This window comes from Taudactylus pleione, unplaced genomic scaffold (genome assembly GCF_031769625.1).
Source record: "Taudactylus pleione unplaced genomic scaffold, aTauple2 ptg000372l, whole genome shotgun sequence".
Classification (NCBI taxonomy): Eukaryota; Metazoa; Chordata; class Amphibia; order Anura; family Myobatrachidae; genus Taudactylus; species Taudactylus pleione.
In genome coordinates this window covers 13,433,239-13,447,412 of record NW_028284773.1, presented here as the reverse complement: position 1 = coordinate 13,447,412, position 14,174 = coordinate 13,433,239, and the positions used below count along the sequence as shown (strand labels likewise).

The following is a 14,174-nucleotide window of genomic DNA, read 5'->3' as shown; positions in this document are numbered from 1 at the left end:
TTTGAATGAGAACGTTTATATTAGAATTAATACAGTTATTTGACTGCTTAATTGCATTCACTATTAAATATATTCAGCCCTGTGAATCCCACTATCACATTCAGCTGAATGAGTGTATCAATTATATAGTTCTGTAGTAACAGACATATTGTGTCAGTGGGATGTGAAGTTTAAGTATGAGACATTGTTTCTCCTTATATCTTGCTACAAATCCCTGATAGACTGATACATTCTCTAATACAGAACCTGTTATACTCGTACTACTATATCTTCTTTACATTAGCAGCCAATGAATGGGACATAGTGACAATCACAGCATTTATTTTAATACTTATTTCTTACTTGTATATTTTCTTCACTTATCTATACCCATTTTATTTCGCTGGATTTGTTTTAATTTTATGTTTATTAATATGTATTATTAAAGGTTAAGTTTTATAATTATTACACTCATGCAATTATAGATGCATTCCTATGTAAGGACCCCTTCTTCTTGGTTTCTTGATTAATTTGCATTTCGGGTCTAGGAATAGCACCCCATAGTATTATAATACATGTAATTGAGCTTCTATTCACATTTATATGGGTTATTTTGCATGAATGTATTATTGATACAATTCTCCTTGGTGCGATCTTCCTTTTGTGTTATTGTGTACTCCGAAAGAGTGTTTAGTGCAGCCGGGAACCTTGTCAGCGAAAGGCGTAGGAGGTTGCTTCCACAGAATGTGGAGAAGATGATGTTCATCAAAATGAATTATCAGCTCTTCCAGGGAGACCAGCCTCCAGAACATACAGAGGGACCTGTGGTGGTGGATTCAAGTGGGGACGAGTTAATACTTTGTGAGGATGAGGATGTACACACTGAAGAGGGTGAGGAATCGGTGGATGAGGATGACATCTTGCCTCCGTAGAGCCAGTTTGTGCAGGGACAGATTAATTGCCAGCTTGTTTTGTGGGGGCCCAAACGAACCAATCATTTCAGCCACAGTTGTGTGGCAGACCCTGGCACTGAAATGATTGGTTTGTTAAAGTGTGCATGTCCTGTTTATACAACATAAGGGTGGGTGGGAGGGCCCAAGGACAATTCCATCTTGCACCTCTTTTTTTTCTTTGCATTATGTACAGTTTGGGGCCTAGTTTTTCAAACTGCCATCCTGTCTGTCACTGCAGTATCACGCCTAGATGGGTCACGTGTTTGTGCCGCCCACTCGTGTCGCTTAGCATAGTCATCCAGCTACCTCGGTGCAACCTTTTGGACATAAAAACACTATTGTGAGGTGTTCAGAATAGACTGGAAATGAGTGGAAATTAAGGTTATTGAGGTTAATAATTGCATAGGAGCAGAAAAACCTACAAATTCTGTGATTTTAGCTGTTTTTATGCTTTTTTTCAAAAAAATACAGATCCAACACAAAACCCAGAACCCAAAACACGGAAGGGTGGTTTTGGCAAAACCAATCCAGATCCAAAACACGAAGAAAGATCCAGATCCAAAACCAAAACACAAAACACGAAAAGTGGCCGGTGCACACCCCTAGTGTGTACCCACCATTAGATTGGTGAGAACCATGCAAAGGTTTGTCCCAATTGGATAATAATAGATCCTGATATCCAGTAAGGTCTGCCATCACTCATGTTAGTTCTTGTCATGACAGTAGAGTTCAGCATGTGTGGTTTTCCATTACAAACAAATTGAGAGATTCAATTTTAGTTTAATCTCACAGCGTTCCCCAGGATTTGGGCAAGTATTGTTTTGGATACGTATAGAATCTTGGGCAGTGATAGGAATAATGGAAGTGGTTCAAACCTGATCCACATCAGATATGGCACTAGGCAGGGATATCTGCTGCACCGCTTATTTTTGCAAAGACATCTAAAGGTGCATACACATGTAAAGATTTTCGGTCCAACCATCCAACTAGTTGATTGGTTGGAATGAAAATCTGGTAAGGTATGAAAGCAAATGACAATCAGCAATTTGCTCCCAAACGCCGGAAAATGGACAAAAACTGTTGTTTGAACAAATAGTTTAAATCAAACATTTAACAAACTTGTCTGACGACCACTTTCATCTGTTTTCTGGCATTTAGGAGCAAATTGCTGATCATCAGTTACTCCCATACATTACCAGATTTTCATTCCAACCAGTCAGCTAGTTGGATGGTTGGACAGAAAATCTTTATGTGTGTACCCAGCTTTAGCTCTTGCCAGAGAAAATTAGGCTGAACCAAGATATTTATTGTCTTATGTGGGAGGAAAACTTTTACAATCCCTCTTTGTGGGCAATATTCTTTTTAACCTTTCCGGACCCGTAATTCTCTGACAAAGTGACTGATTCTGAGTTGCAGGCAATTGGATGTAGTTGTCAGCAGCCACAGAAGTCTGATTTACTACCTTATTCTAATGCAAGTATCTGTGCAACTAATGCTGGGGTTTGTGAGTGCGCAAGTGGAAACCAGTGCCGCCAATTGATCATACGCCGGCTGCCACAACTGTCATCAGAGCTTTTGATAAACGCCATACATGCCTATTCTCCTGGGAATCGCAGGAGGCTCACGATTTTTTGGGTAGCCCCCCGCAACCCCGGAAGAGTAGACATATCTCCTGCATCCCTCCCACTTCCTAGTGAAGCGGGCAGGATGGGGAGATTTTACCTGCCATTTTCGGGTCCGTAGGGAAGGGGCGGGGCTAAATGATGCAATTTGCGGGGGGGTTCTGTAAAGGGGGCAGGGCTTAATGTCATCTAGCGTCTGGCCCCGCCCCCTGAAGATATGGGATAGGAAATATGCGTCAATGATTTATAATAGGCTGACAAGAAGTCTTCCTGTCCTGGGACTCTTCCTGACTTTTGTTCTTTGATGACCTGGGGGATTTCCATGGCTGAGATCTCTTTCTCTGGCTTTTCTGATCTGAACAGTAGATGGCAGTGTTTTCCAAATTCATTCCTCAGGGAGCACTAACAGTGCATGTTTTCCAGGTCTCCTCAGAATCATAAGTGAAATAATTAGCTCCACCTGTGGATCTTTTAACATTTTTCAGCCAGATGAATACACCTGTGCACCAACAAGGAAACATGGAAACCATGCACTGTTAGTGCTCCCTGAGGAGTTTGGGAAACACTGGTCTATGGGGTAGCTTACTATGAGAAAGTCGCTGGTGGCCCTGGCTATTGCAGGTTGAGTTAATGAGTACACACTATGCAATATATTGTTCATACAGCCGTTGAGCGATATATAGTTAAGTTTGGCGGCTTGTGTGTACTGTGATATATCTGGGGTAATTAGCTCAGTAGAAAGGTCAGTAGTGCAGTGAGTAGGTGCATAATAAAGATGCATATGCAGCTTTGCGGGTTAATATGTAAATAAATGGTGCTTTACTGTCAGCATTTCAGGAACAAAATAATAAACAACGTAGCCCCTCATGCAGGGCGCTATCTCACTGCTTCAGCCCTGACTATAATGGGCATCTAGTCTGCAAATATAAAACAGGGCCTGATTCAATAAGGATCGCAATTGGAACAGCGCTCGCAGTTGGCCATTTGTTCTGTACTGCGTATGCATTGCAGTGCGCGAAGGCACCACTGCGATCAAGCAGACCACGCAGAGCCATCGCAGAGTGATTGACAGGCAGTGAGCGTTTGGGGGTAGTGACGGGAGGGTAGTCGGAGAAATGCAGGCATGTCTGTTTGAACGCCGTTGCGTGGGCATGCATAAATTAGCCAGTGCCATTGCATACGCAGCTTGAGTACTCACTGTGTGGAACGAGGTTAGCAATTTCTAAGTAAGGTCAGGGCTGCTGTAATTCTGCGTGAGGGGCCGATGGTATTCAATGTTACTGATGTTTATGGAGGTTTGCAAGGTATTACGGGTATGAGATAGCAGTAGTGGGAGGCAGTGGGCGTCTCTATGCCGGCAATGCGATGGCATTGCGATATGAATCAGCATATTTTCGCAGCAGACCTGTGTGTGATTACGGAGCTGCGATCACAATAGCGATCCTTAATGAATCAGGTGTCTGATTCAGCTTGTATCATAAGTCTGCGGACGCATGCACCCGGTCGATGTTTGCTTTCTGCACATAAGTGTACACCGCAGCGTGCACGCACGAACCGGCCGCTGCGATCGCGAAAGCGAACAGCAGTTATGCAGCAAGGAAGTGCCGTTTGGGGGTGGAGAGGGGGGGTGGTCAAAGGAACGCAGGCGTGCCTATGCGTTAGAACGCTGTAACAGGGGCGTGCATAATTAAACCCCTGCAACGGCATATGCAGCCAGAGGTCTAGATGACGACAGGAAGTTTTGCAGTTTGTGAATCAGGTCAAGCTCAACCACAGCTGTGCGTATGGGTCCGATGTTGCTCGATGTTCCCGAACTTTTCGCTGACTTCCAGATGTATGTAATGGAAGGTGCGCGGCTTTATAAGCTGGTGCACGTCTTTATATCGTGCAGCGGTCACATTGTGATTGCATTCATTTGCAGTGAGCGGGTGCGTGCGATTGCAGACTTGCGATCCAAACTGAATCATGCCCCAGACCCACATTCTCTTGTAGTCCCAGCCTTGTCTCTTAGAGGTATAAACACAAGTCTCTCTCGTGGTCCTCCCTGTCTGGCTTGCAGGTCTGGAAACTGGCCTCTTAGTCTTACTTCCACAAAGTCACACAAACAGTCCTAGAGATTTGTGTGTCACGTTCTGGCTATGATGGTCCTATGTAGAGGGATTGGAAGACATGGATCCAGGTTGAGAAAGAAATTGGAGGCGATACATGCCTTCCTCATCCACAAGTACCGGATGTTGGCTAGACCTGACCAAAGGCGCGGAGTCTAACTTACTGGGAGGTGTTCACCAGTGACCCCTCCAAGCGGGATTTATGTTTAAGCCGGCACAAGTGGGAAATGGAAGAACACTATCACAGGGAAAGCACAGGCGAATGATACTGGAAGTTTTGCACTTAGGTGATGTACTGGGTACACAACCTGTTGATCCAGACGCAGGGCTGGCACAGGAGAATGGCACTAGGAGGTTGTACTTGGATGATGTACAAAGTACACACTCTGTTGTCCCAGGTACAGAACAGGACGATGACACTAGGAGATTGTACTCGGACGACGTACTGAGTATATACACTGTAGTTCCAGACGCAGAACTGGCACAGGAGGATGACACTAGGAGATAGTACTTCAGGTAACATACTTTGTACACACCCACACCGTGGGTATACACTAGGAGAGTATTGCTGGAAGAAAGGAGCCTGGAACCTGGAATGCTGCAACAGCTAGTATACACTGGAAGTAACAATGTTGTACAGGCAACTTCCTGTTGTCTGGAACCCGGCTAAATACCCTAAGGTAGCAATCCATTGGAGAATATTGTCAGCTGACAGCATCCAATGCTACCATTGGGCTAATCAGGTGATATAGACTATCATGGCTGCATCCATGATGGTAACCACAGAACCAAATCACGGAGCAAGCACATGGATGTCCTGGCAGACCCCAGGTATAATCCTCAGCGTGTCACTCGCTGCCGCACCTGGTGTCTGACCGCTCGAGAGGTCAGGGGAAGCCGGCGCTGAGGTGAGTAACGGCCGATCCTAGGCCGCAACCTGACAGTGTAGCTCTCCTTGCCATACTGCAGGTCTGGACACATGCCAAGCCTGGCCCCCACTAGCCTCCAGGCACACTTGGTTCTGTAGCTGCCACCGTCCCACTTGGAATCTCCTCTGGCAGCCTGACTGGTCTGCCTCAGTCTTCCCATGCAGATATGTAACTAGGGTATTTTGCGCCCAGGGCAAGATGAAAAATGTCGCCCTCCAACTGTGTGCACCCGCCAGAAATGGGCGTGACCACATGCCACAAGCAGGGGCATATATATAATGGGTGCAAGGTGTGCGGTGCACACAGACACACTGGGTCCAGGGAAGCCCACACACTGCACCCAATTAAATATACTTACCTCTCCAGCGGGCATTTTCCCCGGTGATGCGCAGTAGAGATGTCTCGGGAATGCGGTGTGAGCGCCATGGTCCCTGAGACCTGCGCATGCACAGTAGACTCTGGCACAAGAGAGGACCCGATCGGAGCCTGTACACAGGCCCCCTCCTCTCTTAAAGCGCCTCTGGGCACAAGGGTGTGTGGCCACTGGAAAATAGGGGCGTGTCAACATGACACAACACCATTTCTCGCCACTCTGGGAACATTACTTTCCATTCCAGTTTTAATCCCAGGTAGCTTGATATAGTTAGAATTCACAGGCTTTCACTGTAGTAGCAGATGGCTCCATTTGTAAGGTGACTGACTGCAAAGCATGAGGTGCTAAGTTTGAATCCTAGCAATGACTGTATTTTAGATTAATAAAAATGTGAAGTAGCTTGATATAGTTAGAATTCACTGTCTTCCCTTGTAAAAGCAGATGACTCATTGGTAAGCTGTCTGACTGCAAGGCATGAAGTGACAGGTTCAATTCCCAACTATGACTGTATTTTGACTGTGAATATGACTGAAGGGGAGGAGATGTGATCAGATGCAGAGAGGAGGTGCCGGGACTCACAGAGCAGGAAGCTACATTGCCGAGGGACGTTTCTTCTGTGACAGCAACTTCAGGATGCGCTGTCCTGGCCAGTGGTGCCCCCTTTGCTGGGCCTGCCACAGTGCCCAGGGCACATGCCCTGCTCAACCCTCCCTAATTACGCCACTGCTCCCTTGACTGAATCATTTGGACAACCTCTAGGTGTGGTCAAACTTAGTTTTTGTACCCTGTGTGGACGGATCCCTCCAGCCCTACACAGAATTCATGGCTTACTATCGCCACCTCACGTGATATTGCCACAGTAGACACAATATATATGTGACCAATGTCATTCAGAGATATATTGTGTCGGCCGTGCAACACGACAGATGCGATATATCTTGCAGATATATTGTGTGGATCTGCTGGTGTGTACAGGTGAACCACCAACCGACCCGTACACTGACCACAGGAACTGCCAAAACTGACATCACAACTAGGCGGTTGTGATATCTGGCCAGACATACCAAGTGACTGATTGGTAAGTGTGTATGCTTACCAAATCGGTCACTCAGTATGCGGAGACGGTCGGCCAGTCGCTGGGTCGCTTAAGTGGAGGTATTACAGAGGTTTTGTCACATTCTTAATGAACAATTCATGAAGGTGCATCTTTTACCTTTAATTAGTGCCAGCAATTTATCTGCTTTGTCTCCATTTTTATAATATTTTCATGCTAATTTTTTTATAATATTTGTCATAATATTTTTGGTTGAGCCACTTCAGGGTGTGTACTGTATGAGAGAATAGAAGGCTGTGTCACAGTCAGCTATTATATGTCACACATTTTAAGCAATCACTTAGAAGTCATGCCTCTCACTTCAGGAGCTGGTGGGCAGCTTCCAGCCTTCCCCTGCACAGCTGCTCTGCTTTGCAGACCCCTCCAGCTGTTACGCAGAGCAGCATGTGACAGGGTGACCCCCCCAACCTCACTCCGCCTGCAGCCCACCAGTTGGACAACGGGACAGTGGCCAAAAAGCAGGATGGTCCCACTGAAAACGGGACAGTTGGGAGGTATGTTATTGCACCCAAAGTGCACACTGACAGCGGTTCTTTACCAAACACCCCTTTCTTCCCTATTCTCTTTAACCATTGTAGTTTACTTACCATAGGACATCCTTTCCTCATCATTTCCTCTTAGTCTCCCTGAGTCTGTAGCTGCCTGCTCCAGGGTCCTCTCCGTGACAGAAGGTCATGATGCTGAGACATCTGCACTGCTGTGGCTGCCTACCTACTCCCACCTCCTCTCTGATGCTGCTGGAAGTACTTTCTTTTGACACACCCGCGCAGTATCCATTGGAGCTGGGGGAGAGCAGGAAAGCACACTCTTCTCCCCATGCTCTGCTGATTGGCCAGAGCATGTCGTGGAGCAGGGGAGAGAACTGTTATTGTGCGTGACACACTAAGGTGTTGCAATACTCAATTTGAGAAGCGCTTCTCTAGTGATTAAGTCAAGCATTGCCTGCTAGTTGGGGTCCTGTAATACTGACTCTTCCAGTGCAACAATGTAGGCAAACAATGATATCGGTATGACAAAGCTATCAAATAAATGTGTGCAGTGGATATTTTGTCAATGTCTCAAACGATCCTAGTGATCCAACTCCTGTTCATCAGAATCGTTGCACAAGGATGGATTAATCATCGGATCAAACCAGCAACATGGAGCAAGTAAATTAAACACTTAATCATATTTCTGATTGGCAGATAGACCCCTCCAGCTGTTAGTTCTTCAATTTTAGCATTGCAGCTATTTTACACCAATTTGCAGCCATTTGTTTGCATTTCTTAATTGACATATCCATTTGGACAAAGGCTGGATACATTTCAGAACAACATAGGAAGGACGCATTGATCGTTACAATTTCCCTTCATCCAGTGGCATAACTATAAATTTTGCTCTCGCCTTCCAAAAAAATTTCTGCTGACCCCTTCCCCATGTCATTTTGGTAAAACTAATACAGGGCCATTTCCAGTGCAAACAATTAAAAATGCGCTAAAACCACCCCCCCCATAGACAATTTATATTATTTATTATTTTTCCTTCTTATAGTAATGCCTCGTACACATTATGCCACACCGTAATGCTCCTTGTACATTATGCCACAATCTGTAATGCCCATTACACATTACACACACCATAATGCCCATTACACATTATGCCACACAGTGTAATACCCATTACACATTCCACACACCATAATGCCCATTACACATTATGCCACACACCGTAATGCCCATTATACATTATGCCACACACTGTAATGCCATTACACATTATGCCACATTTATTTTTGACCCTGACACCATTTTATGCCCCACAGAAAAGCTTTTAATTACTTTTAAATTACCTGCTCGTTGTCAGGGGTCTCATGTTCATTGTCAGGGGTTTTATGCTCTCAGTTCCATGCTCATTGCCAGGGGTTTCATGCTCATTGTCAGGGGTTTCATGCTCATTGTAAGGGGTCTCATGCTCATAAGGGATTTCACAGGAGAAGATGCAGCTTTCTGCATCTTCTCCCAGCAGTGCCAGCATTCCCGGCACTTTTGGGTAACACTATGCTCTACGTACTACCCTGACAGATGCTAAAGGTCCAGTATGACCTCTAGCATCTGTCTCCTCCTAGGTGGTTACCAGTTTTGGAGGGACGTTTCTAGCAGATTCCATTCGGATGGCTAGTCCGCATGGAATCTGCAGCCCCCAAGCCAACGTACCCCCAAGCCACCACGGGGTCTGCGAGGGCTATTGTTATGCCCCTGCCTTCATCCCAGAACACACGGTATTGGGCCTGATTCAGAGATGTATGCTAATACAAGACATTCCATATCTTGTGAGTCAGTTTGAACACTGGCTAGGCTGCTCTTGGCAAGGCGATGTGAATTATCGGAGTCCGAACAGGGCATGAGAGTGGGTGCCAAATGGAAGGGACATTCCATTTCTGAAGTGGTGCGGACATTCAGCATTCCTCAATCTATGGTGTCACATGTGTAAAGGGAATACCTCATGGAAGGCATTACTACCCACCCTGGTCAGCGCAGTGGCTGACCATGGGAGCCTAATGATTGTGACCACCAGCGTCTGACCAGAATTGTCTGTGGTAACACACAAGCGACACTGACTCAAAACACATCCACATCAATGCAGGAGGTACTAGAAGTATATCCAGCAGGTCAGTGCAGCATTCTTTAGCTTTCATGGGATGTGGGAGCAGAAGACCCACCAGAGGCCCTGATTCAGAGCCGGACGCTCTGACAGAGCGCTCGCTCTGAATCAGGGCCGTCCTTCTTGACTTTTAGAGCGGCCTCCCGGCCGCTCGTATAGCTGTGGGTGACCACCCACAGCTATAGCGAGCGGCCAGGAAGATGGTCACGATGGTCAAGACCATCTTGCGACGAGACCCTTGTGGTAGGGTCTCGTTGCCGCAAGCCCTGGAGTGATTTCGACTCAAACAGAGCTGAAAGCACTCCCACTGACAGCACTTGTGAATAATATGTTTTTTATTACTTGCCAGCTGGTAATAATTTACCAACTTCTTTTATTTTATTTATTTATAGATTTGTTAGATTGCAGAACATTACATATTCATTAATCATCTTAGATATTCCAGACCACACTGACTTGCTCATCTACATTAGATACAATATAATACACTTATTAAAGTGTTGAAATTTACCAAATTCAAGATCTGTTACATGTTGTGAAATATATCTTTAGACTACATTTATGGTGCATACACCCCGTCAGATCTGTCAGATGAACGATGAACGATTTTACCAACGATTTGAACGATTTCAGACAGTATTAAATGAATGGAGTCGTCAAAATCTGACTGCAAACACAGACAATGGGCCTGATTCAGACCCACTCGCGAGCGGCTGTCCGCTCGCAAGTGGGTCGATGGTCTGCACTGAGCATGCGCACGACGGAGGGAGCTCCGTCGTGCGCATGCGCCAGACGCGACGAGCAAAGGACCCACAGCTATACGAGCGTCCAGGTGGACACTCCATGAAAATGGAGCCCGGCCCTCATTCAGAGCGTGCGCTCTGCTCAGAGCGTACGGCTCTGAATGAGGGCCAATGTCAGATATCGTTATCTGACATGCGGGAACGTGCATCGTTCATCGTTGCAGGCCCACATGTCAGATTTTCTTTCAGATATGAATGATTGAACAATTTTAAAAATTGTTATCTTCCAGATCTGACACAAAATCTGACCGTGTGTATGCACTATTATTGTCATAACAACAGACACTGGCCCTCATTCAGAGGCGCTCGCAAAATGCGAGCGCTAGTTCTGAATGTGGGCGGCCGCTTGTATTTTGAAGTGCGGCTTCCTGGTCGCTAGCTAAGCTGTGGGTTACCACCCACAGCTTTAGGGACCGACCAGGTTGATGGTTGCGATGGTCAAGACCATCGGGGCTTGCGACGAGACCCTAAGGTTGGATCTCGGCAACCGCAAGCCCCAGGGAGCTTCCTGCTCTGATCAAGCAGGAAGCTCCCCACGGACATCACTGCTGATGTCAGTGCGGCCGCCCACAAAACGGCAAGCATTCCTTAAGGAACACCCCCGTTTGTGAAACCACCCCCCCACCCTGCCTACAAAATGGGCCGAGCTGTCGATCAACATCGACAGCCGCCCCTTTTGTAGTGAGCTCCTGAGCGAGAGAATTTCTCTCTCGCTCCAGGGCTTGCGCACGCGCAGAGTGGCCGCTGCGCGTGCGCAGGGCATAAACATCGACCCGCTTGCGAGCGGGTCTGAATGAGGTCCACTGTCTCATCCTACCAAACAGGAAAACTGTCACTAAACCTATTTAAGATACTAAACATAACTTTTTACTCACTGTGGACTGTTCAAACAGATCTGTCAGCATAGTATATGTTGTCTGACACGTCACGACTATTTTTTGCAAAGCTTCTCATTTAGCTTAGGAAATACATTTTCACAGCTTCCTACTCATCTCTCACTTGCTCTCAGTCATCAATATGGTATGAAGTTTGACGGCTATTGTTCCACAGATATATTTGTCACAGGGACATCACTTACACAGTATGTTTAATCCTCAAGGGGAATGGTCCAGTTGTTAGCATTTTATAGGATTTAGTCTGCCTAGTACATTTTTCTGATTATTGGCAAAGAGTGGTTTTATTTAATATGTGTGCACGATTTCCCTAGCAGAAATAGCTATATGTAGCAGTGTAATTTTCCTCTGCTTCCATAGTCCTTCACTAATCAGTAGTGACTCCATTTCCAAATAAATGATCTGGATTGACATGAAAAATTATTACTTTTAAGTAGAGATGTGCGGTTCGGTTTACTCGGATTTACTCGGATAAATTCGGATTTCAAAAACGGCATCATATTGGCTATCTGGCTGTCACGTGTTATGGATAGCCAATAAGAGAAATCCGAACTATTCCTAACTTGCGATAATTTGGCGATAAGGACCGAATAGAACCGAACTCGCACGTCTCTGCTTTTAAGAAATTTAAAGTCATAGGCCCTCATTCAGAGCCGTACGCTATTTGTGGTCGCTCGTTTAAAAACAAGGGGTGGCTATTCAAATGATCCGTACGCACATTGCAGTCTGTTCACACCTCTAAGTCTGAACGAGCGAGCAAAACATACGCTCGTTTATTTGTTATAAACGCCCCCTGGCCGCTCGCATCCTACGTCATGTCCGCTATTTATTAGATTAATCGAGTACATCGACCAGCGTATGAACTGCTCGCTATTCTTGTGGTTGGTGTTTGCTACCACAAATTTGCGAGCAGTTCTGGCTATAAAATAACCCAGTGACGTGGTCAATGACGCTGCTGTTTTAAATATGCACACCCATAAAACGCCCGTTTTGACCTTTAAGCACGCCTGCGTTCGGATCTCCACTCCCCATTTTCAAGCACCTTCCCCTGTTACCACCCACATACGCCTCATTCTGTCACTCAAAATAGCAGGCCCTCGCTATATTGCGTACCAACGATTTTCGGCCGCACTGACTGGTTCGCGCATGCGTACTAAAAAGCGTACGCATGCGCAGATGTGCAAACATCGCTCGGAGCGTACTGCCGCTAACGAGCGGCTCTGAATGAGGGCCATAGTCTGCTACAGTATACTGCTGAATGCACGTTACTAAACCTAATAAGAGGGGTCTCCCTAGGCCTTGGTCCTGGTCCTCATAGCAATGTCAGGTCTAGCTGCTTTTGGTATATAGGTATATTTTCGTATATTGAGACACATTTGGAGGCATTTTCAATTACCTGCGGTATTTTCCCCACGCAGTAAACCAGGTAGTATGCATTAATCCACAAGTTCTCAAACTCGGTCCTCAGGACCCCAAACAGTGCATATTTTCCAGGTCTCCTCACAGAATCGCAAGTGAAATAATTGGCTCCACCTGTGGATATTTTAAAATGTGTCAGTGAGTAATGAATACATCTGTGCACCTACTGGGTGACATGGAAAACGTGACCTGTGTGTGGTCCTGAGGACCGAGTTTGAGAACCTCTGCATTATACCGCGTTAAGTACATACCTCTACGGTTTACCCCAAGTCCCAGAAGTTGCAGTTAATGCGGATTTTTCCTTGTAACCCCATGGCTAATTGAATTTTGTTCCTTGGTAAGATTGAATTTTTAGTTCTAGTTTATTCACCAGGTGAGAGTCCAGCTGCTGGTAGGGGAAAATAACGTATTTAAAAGTAGCTATTTTGCAAAAATGGTGAGTGGGACTTGTGTCTGAGAAATTAGTTGTGAAGTGAAGAGTGTAAGGGACATTATTGTATCTTGGCCTTCAACTAAATTTATTTACACCATATAACTATTTCCTTAGAAACATGTAGTTGCTGTCTTAATATATTAGCCTCTAACTTGGGAATATAGAGGGCGGGATGCATGACGCATCGCATTCGGGATGCATTGCATCCTGCCACTCATCGCATGCCAGCGTTAATTACGCGGTATGCTTGGAGGAAAACACAAAGGGACGTTCTCTTGGTAAGAGCGGCCCTTTGCGAATTAGGGGCTTCCTGGTCTATGACCCAGAAGTCCCTCCGGTGTCCTGCTGCACATGCACAGAAGGAAGCGCGCCGCTGGGGGCTGTTTGGAGGATTCTGATTGGATCCCTCCCAGTGGGGAGGCCGCGAGTAGAAGCCCATAGGCATCTATTGGGCAAAACCACCTGAAGATGGCATTGGCGACCGCATCAAAGGTCTGGAATGTATTGAATTTTCAGGGGTTTGTCCTCTTTTTTGAGGCTACTGCAGGGCCTGATGCAGATATGTATGCAATGGCGATATTTACGCAGTTGAGTGATTATGAGCTGACTGCGCATGCGACAAGGTAACTTAACGATGCCGCTCGCAATGAGGATTTCTTTACAAAGTGATTTGACACTCCGGGACCTGTTTGAGGGCATTTAAAAGTGGTGGCAAACAAAAGGTGTGTCTCTGCCTACAACTGCGATCCCATATACAGATAAAGTGGTTCCGACGTCTCAGTTCAGGCAGCCATTCTGCATGACCATAGCGTTACTCAGATGGACGATTATCAAATGATATTGAATGATCTGCGATGGCGGCTGCGTATGTGTACAAAGTTGCTTGGATTTGCAGTGGCCCTCAGTGG

At 46.0% G+C, this 14,174-nt stretch overlaps 1 protein-coding gene across 1 annotated transcript in view; it reads right to left on the bottom strand.

Annotated features, from left to right (window-relative positions):
• ATP13A3 (ATPase 13A3) overlaps positions 1-12,862 on the bottom strand; it is a 189,784-nt gene extending 176,922 nt beyond the window's left edge. The window contains exon 1 of the mRNA XM_088444754.1: positions 12,811-12,862. The gene's annotated coding sequence lies outside the window, so the exon portion shown is untranslated. The remainder of the gene's footprint in view (positions 1-12,810) is intronic.
• Between the last annotated feature and the right edge of the window lie 1,312 nt (positions 12,863-14,174).